Raw genomic sequence first — 23,356 nt, forward strand, 5'->3', positions numbered from 1 at the left:
TTCACATTTCTCAAAATGTAAGGGCTCTTGATCATACTGTGTGTGTGGCATGTGAGGGGGTAATCAAGACACGCTTTGGAAAGGAAGAATTGCTTTTTTTCCAAGGAGTTCTTTAGTTCACATACAATGCTCTGGGAATATCTGCTTTGTGGGTTTGGGGCAGGGGAGTTCAGAAAGTGTACCCATGAAGGGAAATAAAGGCGTGTGGGCATAAGAGAAGAGAAGAAAAGAAAGGAACTAAACTTCAGACATAAACAAAGACAACTTAAGGTTAACATGATATATAGATGCCAAAAGAGACTCAGCTCACATTTTCAGCCTAACCTCAACTGTGAACCTCATCTCCACCAACTTGTCCACAACCTTCTCTAAGTTAGTATGTCTAAAAGAGAACTCTTGAGTTCCTCCTCCTTCTCTCTGATCTTCTCCTTCCTCAGGCTTCCGTCTTTCGGTAAGCCCCAACTTCATTCATCTAGCTGTGCATCCCCAGTTCCTGGAATTATCCTTGTCCCCACTCTCTCTTCCAGCATATCCAGTCTGTCAGCCAAGCCTGTTGGCTGCACCTGCAAAGCAGAGCATGAATGTAACCTTGTCTGTCTCTCCTCCACCACCCCCATCCTGGTCCAAGCCCCATTATGCTTCACTGGGTTCTTGTGATAACTTATAACTGGTTGCCTGGTTTCTGCAGTTACCTCTATAATCCATTCTCCTCACTGCAGCTGGAGCGGCTCTTTAAAACAAAGGTCAGATAATGTCCCGTCTGCTCCAAAACCTCCAATGGCATCCCATCTTTATCAGGATGAAATTGAAGCTGCTTTTTTTGGCCCACAAGGCCTTACATAAATCTGTCCATCAGCTGCCTACTTTCAGCCACTTTCCCCATTGCTCACTGTGCTCCAGATTTTGTGTCCTTTCTGTTCCTCAAACAGGCCAACCCTGCTCCATCCTGGGGTCCTTGACATGTGTTGTTCCATCTGCCTGGAAGGCTGCCTCGTAGCTGCATAACATGCACCCCCTCTTCATTTGGCCCTCTGCTCCAGGTCACCTTCTTAGAAAGGCCTTCCCTCACTACTACGACCTCAATTCCCTTCCCTGTCCTCATGAGCCCCTTGCCCAGCCTGGTGTTACCCCCTGGATATACCACAAGTGGATAGTTTACTTGTCTGTTATCCTTTCTGCCCCTTGATCACTAGCCTCGTGAGAACAAGGACTTTGCCTATTTTCTTACTGTTTTCCCCTGTGCTTTGACTGGTATCCAGCACATAGAAGACACTCAAGGAAACTCGTTCAAATGAATGAATGAACATCATCATTCTGTACTGTGAACCATAATGAATGTGAAATGATGCAACAGAATAAAGATGCACAATAGGTCAGCTTAATTGCTATTCTTTTAATTCCCTGAGTGATGTTGGAAAATGAAAATTTCTGGATGATAAATTAAAGCTACTAAATGCCATTCATCACAATTCTCGTCAAAATCAGCTCAAACTATGGGACGCACATTGTACATCTAATTGAATGTGTGCAAACTAGGCATGTAATGACACAAATGTATAGTTTGTGAGCTAGAGTTAAGGCAGAAAAGTGTGGCATTAACTAAAGACAAGGGAGCCAATGACGCATTCTCTATGCTGGCAGGTCGACACACGATTATGAAGAATGAGGAAATGAAATCCTTTTGAGAGAAAGGAAAAAGAGAGAAAAGAATGAAATGGAGAGAGCATGATTGGCACCATTTAAATCTATGCCTTTAGGTTTTACCTCCTAATTGTGACCTAAGGTTATAAATCAAGATAATAAAAGCTGATAAAAGCATTGCCTTCATTTTCCTCATGGGCAGATGAAGGAAGATGGAAGAAAGCATCAAAACAAAACCTCCCTGGCAGAGATTTCTCATCACTTTTCATTTTATTTCCTGGCATTCAAAGATGACAGTGCCATTTTTATCATCTGAGAGGTTATGAAGGAGACAGAGCCTGGGGTCAGATAATGATCATGGAAGCCTGGAGAGGCCACAGAGAGAAAGTATCCTTTGGGATGAGAAGTTCAGAAGGTTCTAAATGATGTTGCAAATTTGCACAGGCCCTTCGTACTCAAAACACAAGGTCTGGAGAGCACATCCTGGCTCTTAGAACGAGGAACGAATGCGCCTAATGACTTACCATTTGGACGTTTTGATGGAGGACTCAGAAATTTAACCAAAGTTGGAAGCAATTAGTCGTCAGTTTAGCAGAAATCCTTGCTAAATATTTACCTCTCAAGGTTCACTGCCAAAAAGGAAAGCATTCTACATACTAGGCCTTTTCCCTTCCTTTATTAAAATGATGCAGATGTAAAAAAAAAAAAAAGATCAAAGGACATTCTCTGCAGTAAATAATAACAATACGCCTCTAACCCAGGGATCTCTAGAGTGTATCTCATAGGTCACTTTTATCTGTAATAGGAAATAGGAGGCAAATGGATAGTATAGGTGATCTCATAGATTCCTTCAAAATAGGACATTTTGAGCTTCTAGGAAGTCAAAAAGTTATTCCATAAAACTAACTTATGCAAATAATTTCTATCTACAACTTTCCTCCAGCACTCCCAACGAAGAGTAAAATCCACACCAGAGTTCTCCTCAGTCCTGCCTTGGCTTTGCTGGGTAATCGTCATGTTACAGAGCAACTAAGATCATCAAAACTCTGAGAAAAGGAGAAGGAAGAAACCGGGTCCACATAATGCACAAGCTGGAGAGTCCACTTGGGAGTGATTGGGACTTAGCTGTGGCTCATGTGTCTCCTTCTGTTTCAAGAACGACAACAGAAGGGACCCACAAACAGAAATCACTCTTTCACTCACAGCCTGCACTGGCCTACGGTGCTGGGAGAAGCACACCGTGGAGGGGAGTGACCTGAGTCCTGGCTCTCTCACTTGCTCGTTAGTTCCATGACCACGAGCCTCAGTTTCCTCCATTGTCAAATGTGAACAATTAAATAATGTATAAGTGTACTTCAGCTGGTGCCTACTACATAGCAGGTGCTCAGTAAATGCCCATTTTCTTATCTCCCTATTACCTTCACTTAGACACAAGACCAAAGACCCTGTGGATTTGGCGAGGTGAGTATACCTCCAACAGATCATAAAGCACCCGATTAGTTGCACCATAAAAACACTCTAATAGGGAGATTTAAAAGAGGAGACATTAGCTAGAGGCATCAAAGAAGACTTGCAGAGAGCAGTATTCCAGAAAGTAGCTCAGGACCCCTCGCCTGATCACTCATTCACATTCTCTTGACTCCCAAACTCCAACTTCAGCTTTAATCTTTGATTCCACTCCACCTTTTCTCCTTCAAGTATTTGATCCCCAGATTTTTTTTATGGATCCTGGATTATCCAACTGCTCCATTCTCTGATTTCTCTCTTTCTTTCAGGTGGCAATTTCCTGCTTCCATCCCCCAATCTGAGAGACCCAATCTCACTCCATCTCTTGGCCCCACTATCATGCTCCCTTCAGAGAGTAATTTCTTCCAATGGTTAGATATAGCCAATTAGAAATATCAGGTACAACAGAGCAAAAGATAGGCTTCCATCCCCAAATCACAAATTTGCCTTTGTTTATGCTGCTGTGGCATGTGGATATAAGGTCTAAAATATAACCACCATACTAAGGATTTGAATAATTTCCGTCTCCATAACTTAGCCTTAAAGATAGGATTTGAAATCATCGTTGTCCTTTGAGTGTTTCAGATTTTAAAAAAGCATTCTATTAAAATCTGGTAAATGTTAGCTGAAGCATAAGCTAATCTTGGATCAGATGCAGAAAATGTCTTTTGAAGGAACCAATATCATTATAACTCAAACTTGCAAAACTGTATCAAGACAGCATCCATTCAACTGTTTAAATTTTAAAAACTAATTCTATTCTCAAGAACTGTGAAGAAATAAAGAAATAGAGAGTAATCTTGCCTCGTTAAGAAATTGTCATTCAACATTGGATATGGTAATGAGGAGAGGGGAGAAAAACGCCTGGCTGAAACAGTGTTAAATTATTTACTACACTGTGCACTGCATAGTGGGAGTAGGTGTGAAATGTCGGGGGTTTTTTTTAAGCCCAAAGAAACTGATTAACAGCATCCCTTAGAGATTCTCACCACCCAATATTAAGAAAAGAAATCAACTTTTCAAGTAAATCTCTATACTGAGAGTCAAATGTGTGTTGCATTAAAAGCCATGGAGAAGCCAGTCTTGGCACTGGGTCTTTCCCCCTCCTTTCCCTTAAGATGGAATATATCCCAAATCTAAGTCTTGAATCTCTGGTCCTCTCACCAAAGCATCCCAATGTAAGGTCTAATACACAGGCTTCATCTTCAGACCAGTTACCCTTCTGAACTCCCAAACTGCTCTTCGGACTTGGATGGCAAACAAAACTCAATGTTTACTATTAGGAATCTCTTAGGAAAACCACTGTTTCTTCCTGGATGCTGACTTTCGCCCTCTTACATAAGGATCTTGACTCCTTTAACATTTTTGGTAGAAAGGGAGGCACTGCTACTTTCAGTCTCCTTGGGAGATTCTCTCTACCATAAATCCGCAGATCCTTTGCTATGACCATTTCTAGGTCACACCACTGGGAGCTCCCAGGGAGAAGCCACGGCCCAAATTCCCCCCGTTTCATGCCAGCTTTTCAATTCTCAAAGTATAAATAAATCTTAGAGATCTCAGCTTTCCAGAGGCCTTATATTACATTCATTGATTTTCATGTCTGTTTCAAAAGCAGAATTAAAAAAAAAAAAACACTCTTGGATATAAAAAGCTAAGAGTATTTGGGCATATTTCACTGAAATATGCCCAAATACAAATTTTTGGAGGACCAAGTACTTTCCCTAAGCATTCCTTTTGGTTTCCTAGGATTATTCCTACACTGAGAAAAGAAACCAGTCCCTTTATGTCATAACTGGTACAAGATCTAATATTTAGAGTTTTTCTAATCTCAGAGATGAAGTAACTTTTCATTGTTTTCCACTTAAAATTTTTACTTTTTTTGCCCTATCTAGTTGTGAACTGAACTAACGTTATATGAGAACATGTACTTAAATACTGCAAGCACTGGGCTGAATTCCAGCAAATATACACTTAAAACTCAGTAACTCTTAGTAGTAGATGGGAAATATATATATTTTTTGTTTTGTTTGTTTTTTGCTTTTTTTTTTTGAGGAAGATTAGCCCTGAGCTAACTACTGCCAATCCTCCTCTTTTTACTGAGGAAGACTGACCCTGAGCTAACATCTATGCCCATCACTTTATACATGGGACGCCTACCACAGCATGGCATGCCAAGTGGTGCCATGTCTGCACCTGGGATCCAAACCAGCGAACCCCGGGCCACCAAGAAGTGGAACATGCGAATTTAACCGCTGTGCCGCCGGGCCGGCCCCCGGGAAATATATTTTTTTAAAACAGATACATTAAGATATATTTATGGACAAGAAATCCCAATCCAAACCTCAACTCCTTTTCCTTTTTAACATCATTAAACACATAAGAACTGATTGCAAGTGAAGCCACTTGTTTTCAACTGTAGTGTTAGCTGGAAATTTTTCTTTATTGTAAGTCAGGAAGGAGAGAACATTAAACACTGATTCAAAAATAAATGTCACTTTACTTGAATCAAAATTAGAAGTATTTTAAAGGGAGGGGGATGGCTGGAGCATTAATACTTCAATGATTTCTTTTTTCCTTTTTTTGGCCTTAGAGCTATTTTGAATATCAAAGAAGAAATTCCTAATCAACTTTATTTTGTATCAACCAACTTTTAACAAGACTGGAGCTATTGAAAAACAATACTGTAAAAAGATGCCGAAATCAGATTTTGATCAATTACACACTTTCACGACTTTAAGAGGATCTGTAGAATTAAATAGTCAAGCACATAATTGGTATTCCTAACAATTCACTCACAAGGACAACTTTCTATGGATAGGAAACCTTCTCCCCCAAAAGAAAAGGAACTTGTCCCATGAATTATGAAAAGGCTGTCTCCATGTACAGCTCCTTAATAGCATCTGATGGGTCTGAGCTCTGAAGCGCCTCCTAATGCACTTGCTCCTGAATTAGTAATAGGTTTCCAACCTCAATGCACTCTTCTCTATGTTCAGCCTTTCATTGTGCAGCAGGCTGAATCGAGACAGATGGCTAACATGGCTTCCCTTTCGTTTATTTCTTTATTATTTTATCTTTTTAAAAGCATCACCAAAAGACGCAACATGAATTTAGAACAATCTGGGTTGAAATGTCTACTTATAGTGCTTTAGAAGGACAAGAAATGTTTTTATTCTCCCCCAAAATCTTGCTTTGAATTCACCTGGACATTAACCACCTTACAAAACCCATCCACTGAACTTGCTCATGCTCAGGAGCCTCCGTGCCTCAGAGCTGGTTTGCTATCGAAAAACATCCCAATGAAATTTGAGAGAGAAAATCTGATTATTTTTACAATTTAGAAGGGAATAAAAGTATTGGCTAAAAACAGAGCGGGCTCTATCGGCTGGAACATGCGGTCAGCAGGTTGTTCTTAGGGAAGCCTGGAATAATGCTGTGAGCAGGACACCCGTAAATCACCGCGGGAGCGAGCAGAGTTGCGGGATACTTCCGCTCCACCCTCGAGATTCTGGCTCAGTCAACCCGGAAGGCAGCTCAGGCCTCCACACCCTGGGTTCCTCAGCGGATGTAATGCCCAGCCAGGAGGGAGTGTCACTGCTCCGCGTGAGGGTTAAACTGCCATCACCTCGCTGTTTACTCCAAGGAAACTAGAGAAAGCGCAGATCACCCTCAGAGCGATAAACGTCCCTTGTCTCCAGGAGTTTTCTGTTCCAGGTATGATTTGATGAGAAGTTGTGAACTTATCCTGCTAGCCAGGAATAGAGTGTGCTAGCAAGAGCACCCCAGACCATCGGCACCTGTAGGGTGAATGTCTCCCAGGTTACTGCAACAGTGATTGCAAAGAAGGATGAAAAAAGGAAGTAATTTCTCAGGACCACTGGCTCCTTCTGTTTCTGTTAAATTTATTTGTACCATGGGAAATTATTTGAAAAATGTCTAGTCTGGAGCTCTGAGACCCTAAAATATTTCCATTTGATTCTCAGAAGAAGTTACCCAAAGGACATATTTATTTTAGACCTAGATTCCTGAAAATGAGTGATAGCCAGCTTGCTATGCATGATCGATCCTACTAAGAGAAGAACTTTCTTTCCTTCCCTTCGTTTTATTGTACATTTCTGTTTTGCTTTTCTACAACAGTCTACTTGGATCTTGCCATTATGACTCTTAAACTTCTGACTATGAAATTAATAAGGACCAAAATCAGGTTAATTTTCTGAATAATGCGAGCTCCTTTCTCGAGAGCCTTCACTCCCTCCCTATTACCCCAGGTAGAATTCTTCAAAGGGAGCTCTGTGTGTAAAGTGACTCCCAGACGCCCCTCTCACTTCCCGTGACACCCTCCCCCATCTCCCCCCCCCCCCCCCCCCCAGCCCAGGTTTGCTCTGGATCGTCTGCTGGCTCTATTTCTCTCCGGACCTCCTTGCAGGCTTTGTTCATTCTTCTGCTTCTCTTGGGTCTACTTTCTCTTATATCCTTGTATCTAAATTAGAAATGCAAAGTTCTTGATGAGTATAACGCCCATGAGGGAGAAAAACATCTTTAATTGCAACTTGTGGAAAATTCAGAATCTGTTAGTACAAATTATTTTTTCTTCGCTTTTGTTCTGACTTTTCATTTAGGCTATGTTGATATAGTTTATGTCTCATTGTAAGCCACTTTAAATAAATTCTGGGATGAGGTAAGGAAAAAATAGGTGTGATTATAAGAACAGACACTTAGATAGTACTTGGTACATGCCAGACACTGACCGAAGAATTTTCTATGCACTAACTCATCTACCTTGCAACCATCTTACGAACTAGGCACTATTATTTTTGTCTTTACGCATGAGGCTGTGGAGAATTAAATGCCTTGTACATACCACACAGCTAGTAAATGGCAGAGCCAGGATTGGGACCTGGGCCATCCAGCCATGGCACTCACATCCTGATCACTAAGCCACACCCCCCAATTGACAAATATGTTACTTGTCTGGTTAACAAAAGAACTCAGACGTGGAACTTAGATTTTTTTGACTGATTGTCAAGAGCTTTGATATATTTTTGCTAAAATAAATCAATCGTCAAAATCTCCGAAGGCTTTTTTTTGGTAGCAATTGACAAGTTGATTCTAAAATTATTCAGAAATGCAAAGGACCTAGAAAATCCAAAGAAGCCTTATGAAAGAACAAAATTGGAGGACTCATACTACCTGAAGGCGTGAATTACTATAAAGCTACAGTAATCAGGACAAAATGAATTTGGCCAATATTATTGTAGTCCAATTTATCAATTTTTTTCCTTTATAACTTGTGCTTTTTATATCCTATCTAAGAAATCTTTGCCTATCCCAAAGTTGCAAAGGTTTTCTATTGGAAGTTTTATACTTTAGCTTTTATGTTTAAATGACATATTTATCCTACTCCTTGGCTTTACAAGGTCAGTCATTATTGGTTGACTTCCTAATATTCAATATTAAGATTTAGACCTTCCAGCCTTCCTACCCTTCCCCACTATCCCCCCACTCATTTCCCCTCGTTTCATCTCTCAAAACAGTTTCGCACAATATCTGGTTAAATCTATTAATTATTTTTCTTTCATGGTTGAGCTATCCACTATTCTTGCATTCCCTTTCTTGTATACGTTTGTTTTTCCTGGAGTTAATAACTACTTTGTTTTTTCATTTGCTTAATTCTCTATATGCTGTTGTTAAATCTTGCCAAAGTTCATCCAGAAAGCTCTAAAATTCCTCAATACATTCATCAGTCACCAACCAGGAAACCTACCAGTCCCTGGGTTCTTTCAGATACGCTCCCTTTGTTTGCCTCCTGCCCCATCCTGTGTGATGCCCTGCTGATGGCCTGGCTCTTCCCTTCATCCTCTTCCGGAAATTAATCTCACTCTACCATCTTGAATCCTCTCTCTTCTGCATCAAATGACTTACCTTTCTAACTCACTCATTTTAGGAAGCATAGAGTTCAGTTTCTTTCTGAAAAAGAATACAAGGGAAGCAAATTGAGTCCTCACAGGTCTAAAAGTCTTTATTCTTCTCTCACACTTGATTGATAATGTGGCTGGTGTAAAATTAGAAGTTGGTAATAATGTTCAAGAAACTTGAAGGCTTCCAGTATTGACATTAAGCACAAGGCCATTCTAATCCCTGACTCTTTATACAAACCCATTTTATTTGTTTGTTTCCAGGAAACTTTGTGATCTTCTCTTCACCTCTTGTGTTCCTAAATTTCACAATTATGACCCTTGGTGTGGGCTGTTTTGTGGGGGTCCTTGTTAGCTAGGAAACCATGTCCTTGCATTCTGGAAAAATATTTTACTGGTTTTTGCTAATGTGTTCCCCTCCACGTTCTCTCTTTTCTGTGTTTGAATCTACTCACCATTTATTGCAACACCTTCAAGGTTGATCCTCTATCTTATTCTTTTTCTGTTTTCTGTTACTTTTTCTTTCCAGGATATATACTGGGCTTTATTTTCCTGGATATTTTTATAATTTTGGAAATCACATTTTTGTTTTCTTTTTTTTTTTTAAGATTTTATTTTTTCCCTTTTCTCCCCAAAGCCCTCCAGTACATAGTTGTATATTCTTCGTTGTGGGTCCTTCTAGTTGTGGCATGTGGGACACTGCCTCAGCATGGTTTGATGAGCAGTGCCATGTCCGCACCCGGGATTCGAACCACCAAAACACTGGGCCGCCTGCAGCGGAGTGCACGAACTCAACCACCCAGCCACAGGGCCAGCCCCACATTTTTGTTTTCTTAAGGATGTTTTTATTCTGTGATTTTTTCTTTTTTAAGCTTTTGAAAAATTTGCCAAATAACACATAGAAATAGGTAGATAAATAAGCAATATATACCTTAATGAATTATTATACAATGAACCTCCTGTAACCACCAGTCTAGGAAAGAAATAGAACACTGTTAGCCACCTCAATAGCCTCATACTTAGTCCTCTCCAGCCGCAGTTTCCTCACATCCCCTAATTGTAACCACTGTCCTGCCCTTAAGGGTAGACATTTCCTTGTTTTCTTTACAGTTATACTATCTTATCATTCGTTCCTAAAAACTAAATTTAGTTGTGCCTTTCTTTTCTTTTGTTTTTTTGATGGGAAAGATTCACCGTGAGCTAACATCTGTTGCCCATCTTCCTCTTTTTTTCCCTCCCCCAAACCCCAGTAGATAGTTGTATATTCTAGTTGTAAGTCACTCTAGTTCTTCTTTGTGAGTCATCACCGCAACATGGCTACCGACAGACAAGTGGTGTGGTTCTGTGCTTGAGAACCAAACCCAGGCTTCCAAAACAAAGTGTGCCAAACTTTAACTGCTAGGCGTCAGGGCTGGCTTTCTGTTTTTTAATATTATGTAACTGGAATTATACTGTATATGTTATTTTTAGTCTGTTGCTCAACACTATGTTTGAGAAGTTCACCCATGTTACACATAAATTCATTTGTTTTCATTCTTTAAGGCATTCTATTGTATAAATATGCTACAATGTACGAACCCCTTTCACTTTTGATGCATATTTATGTTAGGTTCATACCTAGGAATGCGATTTCTGGGTCATAGGGTCAGCATATCCTAAGTCTAGTAGAGAATGTCAAAGTGTTTGCCATTATTGTCTCCCAGCTCCCACTCCACCCAGCAGTGTGAGAGAGTCCCAATTGCTCCTCACCAACTCTTGTTTGTCTTTTTTTTTCATTAAATTTTTTTTTTTATTAATGTTATGATAGATTACAACCTTGTGAGATTTCAGTTGTACATTTTTGTTAGTCATGTTGTGGGTACACCACTTTTGTTTGTCTTTTTAATTTTAGCCATTCCAGGAGTGTGAAAATCACTTACGGGTTTATAATGTTTATTTTCCCGATGAATAATTATGTTGTGATTTATTGTTTTTTGGTTCACATTTTGGTTAAAAGTCACCAGGAATTGATATTGTAGATGGCGTGAGGGCAAAGTCAAGTTTTCTCTTTCTTTTTGTTTAATGAGGATATCCAAATAACCCAGAACCATTAGTTGAAATCTGTCCTCGCTTTCTGCTCTGTAGTGCCACTTTCGTTATAAATCAAGTGTTCATGTGTATATGCTTCTGTTTCTGGGCTTTTGATCCTGTTACGTTGGTCTATTTGTCTTTACATGCACCAATTCCACTCTACCTTGATCACCACAACTTTATTTATGTCTTGATATTCAATAGCACAAGTATTCCCAAATTCTTCTTGCAATTTCATACGAATTTCGAAATCCATTGTCAAGTTTCATCCAGGCATACACACACAGAAACGATGTCTTGGGGTTTTTATTATTTTGTATTGAATCTCTATATCAATTTGGGTGAGATATTTGCAATATAGAGTCTTCCATTTCATGAACATGACCTATGTCTCTATTTATTTAGGTTTTATTATTCTTTCTCAATAAAGTTTTATTAAATTTTTGCTTAGAACTCTGGCAAGTCATTTAAAAAGATTAATTTCTAATTGTTTAGTTTTGATGCTGTTGTAAATAACATCTTTTTAAAATTTTATTTTTCTATAAGATGTTGCTAGTATATGGTGTTGCTATATATATGTTTTCTACCTGGGTTGCTTGTATAAAGAAATACAATTAGTTTTGGTATATTGGCCTTGTATCCAGCAATCTTCCTAAACTCATTATTGATGCTAGTAATTTATCTATAGATGGTTTTGGACTTTTACATATCCAATCATATCAGTAAGTATGATATTAACTCTGGGTGTTTGTAGATTTTCTTCATCAAACTAAAGAAGTTCTCTTCTACTTTTAGTGTGCTACAAGTTCTTATTATCACAAAATGTTAAATTTTACCATATCCTTTTCATGTGTTATATCAGTGCTGTTTAACAATAAAACTCAGTGGCTTGTGACAACTGAACAGCTGGTCTGCTGGACTCTGTGGAGTTTGGCAACTCTTACCACCAGGCCATGGGTTGGGCTCAAGTCTGCTCCTTATGTTTCTCACTCTTCTGGGAACAGCAAGCCACCTAGGGCCATATTCTTATCATGATGATGGTGGAAGTGCAAGAGGGCAAGTCTAACTGTTCAAGTACATTTTAAGTCTTTTCTCATATCACATCTACAATCATGCATTGCCTAACGACAGGGAAACATTCTAAGATATGTGTCTTTAGGCGATTTCATCATCATGCAAACATCATAGAATATACTTACACAAACCTAGATGGTACAGCCTACTACACACCTAAGCTACATGGTGCTAATTTATGGGACCGCTGCCATATACATGGTCTATCATTGACTGAAACGTCATTGTGTGGCATATGACTATACTAACATCATATTGGTCAAAGTAAGTCACAAGGTCAAGTCCACAATGAGCAATGGCAAGAACGTAGACATAGTAATTGCTATAAGCAAGTGAAGAACTGAGATCAATAAACCAATCTACCATATTCATTTATTGAGATTACTACATGATTTTTTTCTTTATTTTGTTAATGTGGCTAATTACACTGATTGATTTTTCTAATGTTCAATTATCTTTTTCTTGGAAAAAACAAAGTTAGTTTTGATGTATCATCATTTTCATATTTCACTGAATTTCGTTTGCCAATACCATGTTTAGAATTTTTGCATTGGTGAAAATGAGTGATTTTTAGCTGTGAAAAATACTGCTTAGACTTTCGGCTATCATTTCTGGATTGGCAGTTGTCCCTGGGCAGAAAGATGTCCCAAATGATGGGCTTGTCTTTCTGAATTGGGGACTATTTACTCTTTTCCTATATTCTGAAAGAGTTTATCTAAGATTGGAATTATTCCATCCATAAATGTTTGGAAGAATTCCCTTTGAAGTCATATGGTCTTTGTGATTTTTCTTGAAAAGTTTTAATTTCATATTCAATTTCATTGTAAGTTACAGAATTATTCAGGTATCTATTTCTTCTTGTTTCTGTTTTTTTAATTTTCAACTTTAAAAAAATTTCCCATTACATTTCAGATATTAATAATATTTTCTTATTGCCTTTATTTATGTGGGATCTGTAGTGATGTCACCTTTCTCATTCTTGACATTTGCTATTTTTGTAATTGCTCTCTTTTATAGTTTTTGTGATTGCTCTTTAATTTGCTAAGCCTTCCTAGAGGCTTATCAATTTTACTCATCTTAAATAAATGAATTGCTCTCCATTAATATAAATAAAAACAGGATACATTAATCTATGGAGTCAGAGGTCCAGGTGGTATTTTCTCTTGTGGGAGTAGTAATGGTAGGGAGCACGGTGGGGCATCAGAGGTGCTGCTAGGACTCTCTTGATCTGGGTGTTGCTAACAAGAAAGTTGACCTTGTGAAAATTCATTGAGCTGTCTATTTAGTGATATGTGAACTTTTCTCTATGGATAATATGGTTCCATAAAAATCAACTTGAAAAACTTTTGGTTTGTTGATTTTGTTTGTATATCTATTTTGTTAATGTTTGTTCCTGCCTTTATTACTTACTTTTTTGCACATTCTTTTGTGTATTTAGCTGACTTTTTTCTGATTTACTGAGGTAGTTACTTATTATTTTTTAGCATTTAGAGCTAAAAACTTCCTTCTCTGTACAGCTTTTCCCCCCACAGGTTTTGATATGGAATATTTCATGAACATTTGGCTTGAAATATATTCTGAGTTTCATTATTCTTTTCTCTTTAATTTCAGTTTAATTTTAACTTATTACTGCATTTCTTTTTTACCTTTAGATTATTTATAATGTTTTCTTGATTTCAAAACATGTGATGTTTTTCTAACTATATTTTAAAATTTATTTCTGTCCTAATTGCTTTGTGGTCAGAGAAGATACTGTATGCTTTTAATCTTTTGTAATTTGTAGAGACTTGCTTTATGATTCAATATATGATCAATATTTCTAAGTGGTCCATTTGTCCTTGAAACTAATGCTCATTCTGCAATTATAGGATGTAGTATTCTATATATATATCTTTTAGATCTAATTTGCTGATTGTGTTATTCAAATCTAAATCCTTACTGATACTTTGTCTGTTTGTTTTGTCATTTACCACTAATTGTCTATTTATCCTTATATTTCTCCCACTTTTTCTTTTATATTTTATAATGCTATGTTATTAGATACATACATGTTTAGAATTGTTATGTATTCTGGGTGAATCAGATGTTTTATCATTTTGAGGTGCCTCTCCTCCTAGCTAATGATATATTTTTTTGCCTTAAAGTCTACTTTGATATTAATATTGTTATTTAAACTTTCTTTTGGTTTGTTTTTACATGAAATATTTTTTCTATTCACTTATTTTCAATCTCTCTGTATACTTGTGTTTTAGATGTGTCCTCCCTAAATTGCGTATAGGCTTTTTTACCAGTCTTACGAGTTTTGTCTTTTAATTTGAGTTGTCATTCTTTTATATTGAATATAATATTGGTACATTTGCATATAAATCTATCACCTTGCTATATAATTTCTATGTTTCCTTCTTCTATATTCTCTTGTCTCTCAACATCTTTTTGGATTAAAAAATTATTTCATTTTTTGGCAGCTGGCTGGATAGGCACTCGTGTGACTCTTTTCACAGCTGTTCCTGAGATCACAGCCTGCATACTGACTCATCAGAGTCTAACATTACTCAGCACTCTTACCTTCTTCCTGGGCAATGTAAGACATTAAAACACTTTAATTCAGTTCATCTCCTCCTGTCATGCAATTTTAATTCTGCTTACAACATAAACTTTATGAAAAATAATAATATACAGTCAATATTTGTTTTGATTAATCTACATATTTATCATTTTCATTTCTTCCTGCATCTCAAGCTTTCTATCTAAGATGAATTTTCTTCTGCCTGGAGAATATCTTTTAGTTTTCCCTGTAGGTCAGGTCTGTTAGTGAAGAATTATTTCAGCTTCTGTTTGTCTGAAAATATATTTAATTTACCTTCAGCTTTGAAGGACATTTTTGCTGTGAAATGGGATTCAGAACATCAAAGATATTGCACAATTAATTTTAGATTTCATTGTTCTTTTGAGTGTAATCTTTCTGATCGCTTTTATTATTTCCTTTTCCCTTTCATTCCCCTTCTCCCCCTCCCTTACCTACTCCCAGTTTTACTCCAATATTTTTAGGTATGGATTTCTTTTTATTTTTCTGGCTTGGGTTTTCTTTGGTATTCTGGAATCTGTGAATTAATGCTTTTCCTCAGTCTTGGAAAGCTCAAAGCCAGTAGATATGTTAGAACTTGTAACTGTATTGCCTATGTTTCTTATTCTCTTTTCTGCGGATTCCATCCTTTTGTTTTATGCTTTCCTCTGGATATTTTTCCTCTGATCTTTTAACTAATTCACTAATTTTCTCATCAAATTTTTCTAATCTTCTGTGAACCTTAGCATTGAATTCTTAATTTTAGTTATTATGTTTTTATTTCTATAATTGTATTTTGTTCTTTTTAAACACATATTACTTTTCGTTTTCTAGTTCTATGCAGAAATATTTAATCCTGTGGTTTAGCTCCTTGACCATAATAAGAAGAATTATTTTAAAGTCTATGTCTAATAATTGCAATGTCTGGAGCTCTGCAGATCTGTTTCTGCTGTCTGTTGTTTCTACTGGTTCTCCTTCATGTAGTAGTGACTCCTGTTGTGACATTTCTTTTTTTGTTAGGGGAGGTTTCCAAGAATTGTATTTGAAAATTTTTAGAAGTAATTTGAGGTATGGAGTCATGTCATTTTCCTCCAGATAATTTTTATTGGCTCTTTCCAGGTCTCTGTGGAGTCTTAGCAATCTAGACTCCTGTTATTCCATTTTCAGAGTTTGCTATTTCCCAGGCCACTCAGATGATTTGAAGCTGGGATGCAATCTGAATGCACAATAGCTTACTTCCAATTCTCCCTTACTCCTCGGGTACAATCCTTTAGGACCTAAACCCAGAGCATGCAGAGTTGACCAGGGACCTCACCTGTAATGGTCTTGAACTCTTATTTCTTTTTGAACTCTTTCTTCTCTCACACTCCACAAAGCTGTGAAAAATGCTGATTAGACTCTCAGTTACCTCTTCTGGATTGACAATTGTCCCTGGGCAGAAAGATGTCCTAAATGGTGGGCTCATCCTTCTGACTTCTGGGTTTCAGTTTTTTGTTTTGGTTTGGCTATGGTTTTGGTTTTGGTTGCCTTCTCTCAGACTTGACCTAGTAATCTTCGCCTTCTGGTCATGCCTCTCATAACTTCAAGCAGATTATTTTATTGTGGTAAAATATACATAACATAAAACTTGCTGTTTTAACCATTTTTAAGTGTACAATTCAGTGGCATTGAGAGAATTCGTATTATTGTGCAGCCATCACCACTATCCATTCTTAGAACTTTTTCATCATCCAGAACTGAAGCTTTGTACCATTAAATAAGTTCCCATTCCTTCCTCCTCCCAGCCTCTAGTAACCACCCTTCAACTTTCTGTCTCTATGAATCTGACTGTTCTTGGTATCTCGTATAAGTGAAATCATACAATATTTGCCATTTTGTGTCTGACTTATTTCACTTAGTATAATATCTTCAAGGTTCACCCATGTTGTGGCATGTATCAGAATTTCTCTCCTTTTTAAGGCTGAATAATATTCCATTGTAGATATAGACCACTGTCTTTATCCATTCACCCATCAATGGACATTTGGCTCGCTTCCACTTTTTGGCTATTATAAATAATGCTACTCTGAGCATGAGTGTGTAAATATCTCTTTGAGATCCTGCTTTCAATTTTGGGGAGTACATACTTAGAAGTGCAGTTGTTGGATCATATAGTAGTTTTATGTTAGCTTTTTGAGGAACCCTAATATTGTATTCCACAATGGTTGCACCATTTTGCATTCCCACCAGCAATGCACAAGAGTTTTGATTTCTCCACATCCTCTTCACACTTTTTTTCTGTGTTTCTGTTGTTATTGTTGTTTATAATAGACACTCTGATGAATATAAACTGATGTCTCATGGTTTTCATTTGCATTTCTCTAATGATTAGTGATGTTGAGTATTTTTCATGTGCTTATTGACCATTTGTATATCTTCTTTGGATAAATGTCTATTCAAATCCTTTGCCCTTTTTTTGAATTGGGCTGTTTTGTTGCTGTTGTTGAGTTTTAGGAGTTCTTTATATATCCTAGATATTAATTCCTTATTATATGTGTGAGCTGCAAATATTTACTCCTATTCTGTAGGTTGCCTTTTTACTCTGTTGATAGTGACTTTGATGCATAAAAGTTTTTAATTTTGATGAAGTCCAATCGATTTTTTATTTTGTTTCCTGTGATTTGGTGTCATATCCAGGAAATTGTTGTCAAATCTAATGTCATGAAGTTTTTCCAATATGTGTTTTTCTAAGAGTTTTATAGTTTTAGCTCTTACTTCCGATCTTTGACCCAATTTTGATATGGTATAAGGTAATGATCTAACTTTATTCTTTTGCATGTGGATATCCAGTTTTCCCAGTACTACTTACTGAAAAGACTGTCCTTTCTCCATTGAATGGTCTTGGCACCCTTGTCAAAACCAAATATGTAAGCGTTTACTTTTGGGCTGTCTATTATATTTCATTGGTCTATATGTCTGTCTTTATGCCTATCCCACTCTGTTCTGATTACTATAGTTTTGTAATAAATTTTGAAATCAAGGAATGTGAGTCCTCTAACTTTCTTCCTTGTTTTCAAGATTGTTTTTACCATTTGGGGTCCCTTGAGATTTCACATGAATTTTAAGATGGATTTTTCTATTTCTTCAAAGAAAGTCATTGGGTTGATAGAGATTGCACTACATCTGTAGATCACTTTGAGTAGTAATGACACTTAAACAATATTGTCTTTCAATCCATGAACATGGAATGCCTTTCCATTCATTTATGTCTTCTTTAATTTCTTTCAGCAATGTTTTGTTGTTTTCAGTGTACAATTCTTTCATCTCCTTGGTTCAGTCAAGCAGATTTTATATTTTTGCCCCCAGCATTCTGATTCTCTTTAGCATAAGAGTTTATCTGAATTACCTCTAAACCTCCGTATGGATCATGCATGCACATTTGCACCCACATGTATGTGCACACATACATATATGTAATTTTCTCATGCTCTTTGTGTTGTCAATCTCTTTTTTCTGTTTGTTTGGTTTTATCCTTATTTTTAGTTAGAGAATTATTTTCTCGTAAGACTACTTCTCCTGGACTAGGCATTGTTATTTAAGAATGAAGCATATAAAAACTGATTACAATCTCTTTAGGTGGTTAGATCTTGTCATTTTTTACTTTCTAAGTGGAGTAATCTGGAGGGACACTTGTGGCTTCATGGAGGGTGGCTTCAGAAAGGACCTTGCAGGCTGAAGTGTGCTAACTGGACAAATGACCTTCAATTTGTCCAGTCTTCTAATAAAAATTCAGGGATATATTGGGGTTGCTTTGCAGTATTGCCTTATACCTGGTGATCGTCTGGACTTTTAAGCAGTTTGCAAAACATTGATGCATGGAATTGGGGTCTCTGAAAAGTAAACCCTTTAGAAGAAGGCGAACAGCGTCATCCTGAGCTTGGTGGAATCCTTACCTCAAACATGGCAAATGATAACAGCAGTTGCATGTGATCTTTTAGAGAATACTTAGAATCCAAAGAAGCCTTGATTTCTACCTGGGCTCATGCTATATTGTCCTCTGCTCATGTAATTCTCTCTCTAATTTTTCATATTTGCCATTAATGAAATTTTACATCCTCTAGCTGTGTCTCTCTATCTTTCTATCAATCATACTGGCATCATCATTCAGTATAGAGACTTTCACCTAATCTTCCTGCTGCAGTGGGCTCCTCAGTTACCTTCTGTTGCACCTGTTGCCTCTGAGTTCTTCACTATCTGGGCTCAGTTCCTTCAGAGACTACATTTCCCTTCTCATACTGGGGTAGGAGAAGGGTAGTCACCCAGCTGTGTGGGGGTAGGAGGAGATTTATGGGTCTAGGTGTTCCTTACAAAGCCTCTTAATAAATCTTCCTGTATTTAGTGCCCTCCCCACCCATACCTCCAGTTCCTGGGCCTTTCAGGAGTTCTGTGACACAGTCTACTTGCTTCTTATTCATCACTCCTTCTTTATACACATGGGATTTAACTGTCTCTGCTAGGTAAGTTTCTGCTTTTTCTTCCACTTCTCATCTTCCAAGAAATGTGTTGATATCCCTCATCTGCTATCCTTTTCTTTTCTGCTCTATTTTCCCTTAAAGGTTCATATGCTTTACTCTGTTGCTCCCATTTTGATGGGGTTGCAGGAGAGAGTAGTGGTAGCAATGTGTGTTTGAGCCCCCAGGTTTAACCTGAAGCCTACTTAGTTCTCTCAACAATGCTAAGAATAACTGTGCTAATTTTATATGTGAAATTTCATGGTCACTCAGTTAGTAGGGGTGAAGCAATGTTTGGAACACAGGTCTGTCTGGTGCTAAAGTATGTGCTATCGTGCTATCCCAGGAGATGCTTGCCCTCCTACTGCACCTTCTCCTCTAATTATGGAAAGGCTACATTTAAAGAAAATACCTCTACTTATTTAATGCAGAGCAGTCTAGGGAAAATAAAAATGTTTTAAATTTTCTTTCCTGGAGTTAGAAAGAAACTTACTCCCAAGTCCTCAAGTAATAATGCACATCCATCCAGAAAAAAAATCTTTGAACTCACATGTGTTTTCATCTTCATTGCTGCCTGTAAGAATTTAGTACTCAAAATAATAGCAATAAAGGAAAGTACGTATCTATTTATTAAGCTCAACATGCATTCAATTTTCAAAGAGCCTATATCTTGCATAATAACTAATTATATTGCAATTTCTTTTTCTCTCTCTATCTTTAATGTACATTTTGTTTAGATGATATGATCTCAGGAGACAAAATAGTAACAAATAACCCTTGGAATACGTGTGCTTGTTCAGTGACAGCAGCCCCTGGAAATACTACCTAAAAGTCAAGAAACAGAAGATTGGGGCCAGCCCCATGGCTGAGTGGTTAAGTTCATGCACTCCACTGTGGTGGCCCAGGGTTTCGCCAGTTCGGATCCTGGGTGCGGACGTGGCACTGCTCATCAGGCCATGCTGAGGTGGTGTCCCACATGCCACAACTAGAAGGACCCACAACTATGTACTAGGGGGCTTTGGGGAGAAAAAGGAAAAATAAAATCTTTAAAAGAAAAAATAAACAGAAGATTACCTGGACATTTGTCATCCATGAAGACCCGTTGTCTCAGGTCTAGGTTATAAAACCAAGGATGACAGTTCAGTCGATTTAGTATTAATTTGATATTTTTTGCACTAGGAAAGGGAACGATGGTCTCTCATTCTATGCCTCTCAAGATAGGAAAGAAGAAATTATAGAGTGGTGGCTGATTACATGGACTTTAGTGCTTAACTGAGCTTTGTTCAAATCCTGGGGCCTGCTAGTTGTGTGATCTTGGGGAATTATACATCTTTAAACACAGAGGTTCCTTATTTAAAAATGAAGGCAATAAGAATAGTGTCTACCTCATGGAGCCTTTGTAAATATTACAAGAGGAGATGCAGGTGAGGGATTTAGCACGGAGTCAGGCACAAAATCAGAATATGATAATGAACGGGGACTATTACAACACAATTGTGGTTCAAAGCTTACCGGGAAGGCCGCTAGAAAGGCTAATGAAATGAACAGAAAGAAGAGAGGGTGCTTATGGGAGAAGCAAAGATTTGCTGAGGACTACTGCTCACCAAGGATCACACTAGTTACATGGCTTAATCATTTCAGTCCTGCACCTACTCTTTGAGCGGTGCAGTCTCTACTTCCCAAACAAGGAGGAACGTAAGTTGGGGTCACGTGGAGGTGGAACCGGAATTCAGATTCCCGTTGGCCAGACTCCAAAGTCTATTCTTGCCTTTTGTAGCATTCACTTGACTAAAGCCAGACGCTAAACTGACCTGAAGTCAAATCATCTGTGAATTCCTATTTTATTTCTAGTTATTTCATTAATGTTATGTTATTATATGTAAAGTATAAAATTAATTCCTCCTTCTTTCTTTCATCATCTTTAAAGGGGCTTAACAATAATTGTCTTTCATTTCTCCTGGGGTGTTAAAAGATAACAATATCATGAGTTATTTCAGAGGGCAAGTCCCTAGATAAAAAGAGTAGTCAAATTTTAGAACTGGATGGGGCTTTAGGGATCAGCTCGGAGAACTTGCTCATTCTACAGAGGAGGAGCCCCAGACGTAAAGAAAAAAGAACTTGCCCATGTTCTGACAATGAGCCATCTGGAGCGTGGTTGTCTTCCCTGCCAGTTAGGCTTGGGTTGAGGCAAAGGAAAGTTCAGACAGGCTGAGAGCAATGGGTTATGCTTTCTTGTGACCCTGAGAAAATCACCCACCTTCAGGCACCCTTCCTTCTCCACCTAGAGTGGGAGGAAAGAAGCAGCATGGCTCCCTCAGGGGTCACAGACATCTGGTCAACTTTAAGATTTTCCAATCCGTTCTTACAAAGCTTCCTCTAGTTCCGCTCATAGCTAATCACAGTAGTTTCTACTATTTACAGTAGATGTATTATGAAGTATTTATAATACATGAAATGTATTTAGTACATCGTCATTCTATTATTTTCATTAATTTTTCCCTTTATCCTTTCATAGTTCCCTTGGCCAGCAGAGCTTACACAACTGGGGCTCCAATACCTCCTTAAAATTACAGAAGAGACATGTGCTCAATCAGAAGGTTGGATGTGTAATGGATGTCTGTTGAAAGGACTGAAGACAGAAAAACCTATCCTAATGATACTCCAAACCAAATATGTGTCTTGCTTTCCAACATCTACAAGCTCTATTTTTGTTGAAAAATAAAATCAGTAATCTCGTTAATTCTTTCAACAGATGCCCGTTCTACTTTTAGCTTTGAGAAACAGCCAGTCGGTCTTATTAAAGACCACAGTGGAAAGGGAATATGATTTCTTTGATTAGCTATGGATGAGGAAGGAAACTGTGGCCCCCAGTTCTGCCTCTCCAAGCAGAATATGCTGTGCACAGTGCACAAGAGAAGAATCATTTCTCATTGTGCCCTTATTAGAAAGTGAACAGGTGCCAAACTCTGCACACATTAGCAGAATACAATAAACTCAAGTTGCTAGCGCAACCTATTGTGCTGAGCGAAGCAGAGTATGGACACAACAATTCTAATGGCTCCTGTATTCAAAGATGAGGAGAAATGCGAAGGATATTTTGCCGGATTTTTTTGAGTTTTGTAAATTTGAACCTAATTTACTCACACTTACATAGGCCTATCATTAAACACCAGAAAAACACCTTTTAAAAATTCATCTCTCTTTAGAAGACTGCTTTTAATTCTGGATTGGCCTTTATGGTGCAATTCACCAAATCATTACTGTCAACGATCAAGGCATATGATTGTCCCACATGAGGCACCCCCATCTGGAGAGCTCTGGAAAAATGGAGAAAAGAGTCTCGTTGCTTCTGCCATTAGCCCCTTAAATTGATTGTGTTGATAGTTTTCCAAAAGCACGGGAAAGAAAGGAATGATTTAGGAAACAAAGGGCTTTGGAAGTGAGGCCTAAGACCCCGTGCAAACGCAGAAGGGCACCTTTGAGAGGCTGCTCACTCAACGTGGTGGCTGTCAAGATCCTTTCTACCTCACAGGGGTGGCCTGAGTCCTATTTCTTTGCACCCTTTGCTAAGATTCTCTGGCAGTCAGAGAAGAAAGAAAAATGATTTTTGTTTCATCAGACCAAAATTATTAGGGGATGCAACACTGAACATAGAAATTGAGAATTTTTCTGAACTCATAAGAATTAATGAGAACTTCTCAAGTTTCCTAAAACCCATTTGTGAATCTGCTTAGGGGAAAAGGATCATTAACATGAGTGAAAGAGGAAGAAATTATTTGGTGCTTGTTGAACGCAAGTAGATGTGGTATTTCATTCAAATGTGTTGACTCTTAACCTTCTTCATATAGTGACACTCCAGGGCATTTTAAAAGGAAGGCTTGACTGCCTCCTTGATCACACATTCTCTTCCTTTTCCTCTCCACCACCATCCACTCTGTCTTGTTCTCTAGCATCCTAAACCTTCTTCCTGGTCCCCCTGAAATGCAATGCTGTCTATAGCTTTCAGGAACGAAAAGAAAAACTGGAAGCTTGTGAGGAGATTCCAGTGACCCACGGAACAACTGTGAGACACGCCTCTCACGTGATCTGCTCAGGCACTG

The 23,356-nt window shown here is 38.0% G+C and overlaps 1 long non-coding RNA gene across 1 annotated transcript; it reads left to right on the forward strand.

Annotated features, from left to right (window-relative positions):
* The first annotated feature begins 6,695 nt into the window (after positions 1-6,695).
* Positions 6,696-21,995, forward strand: LOC138923945 (uncharacterized). The gene is made up of 2 exons (XR_011438323.1): positions 6,696-6,858; positions 21,772-21,995. It is a non-coding gene; the product is annotated as an uncharacterized lncRNA (long non-coding RNA).
* Positions 21,996-23,356: the final 1,361 nt, after the last annotated feature.

Source organism: Equus caballus, chromosome 4 (assembly GCF_041296265.1).
Source record: "Equus caballus isolate H_3958 breed thoroughbred chromosome 4, TB-T2T, whole genome shotgun sequence".
In the NCBI taxonomy this organism is placed as follows: domain Eukaryota; kingdom Metazoa; phylum Chordata; class Mammalia; order Perissodactyla; family Equidae; genus Equus; species Equus caballus.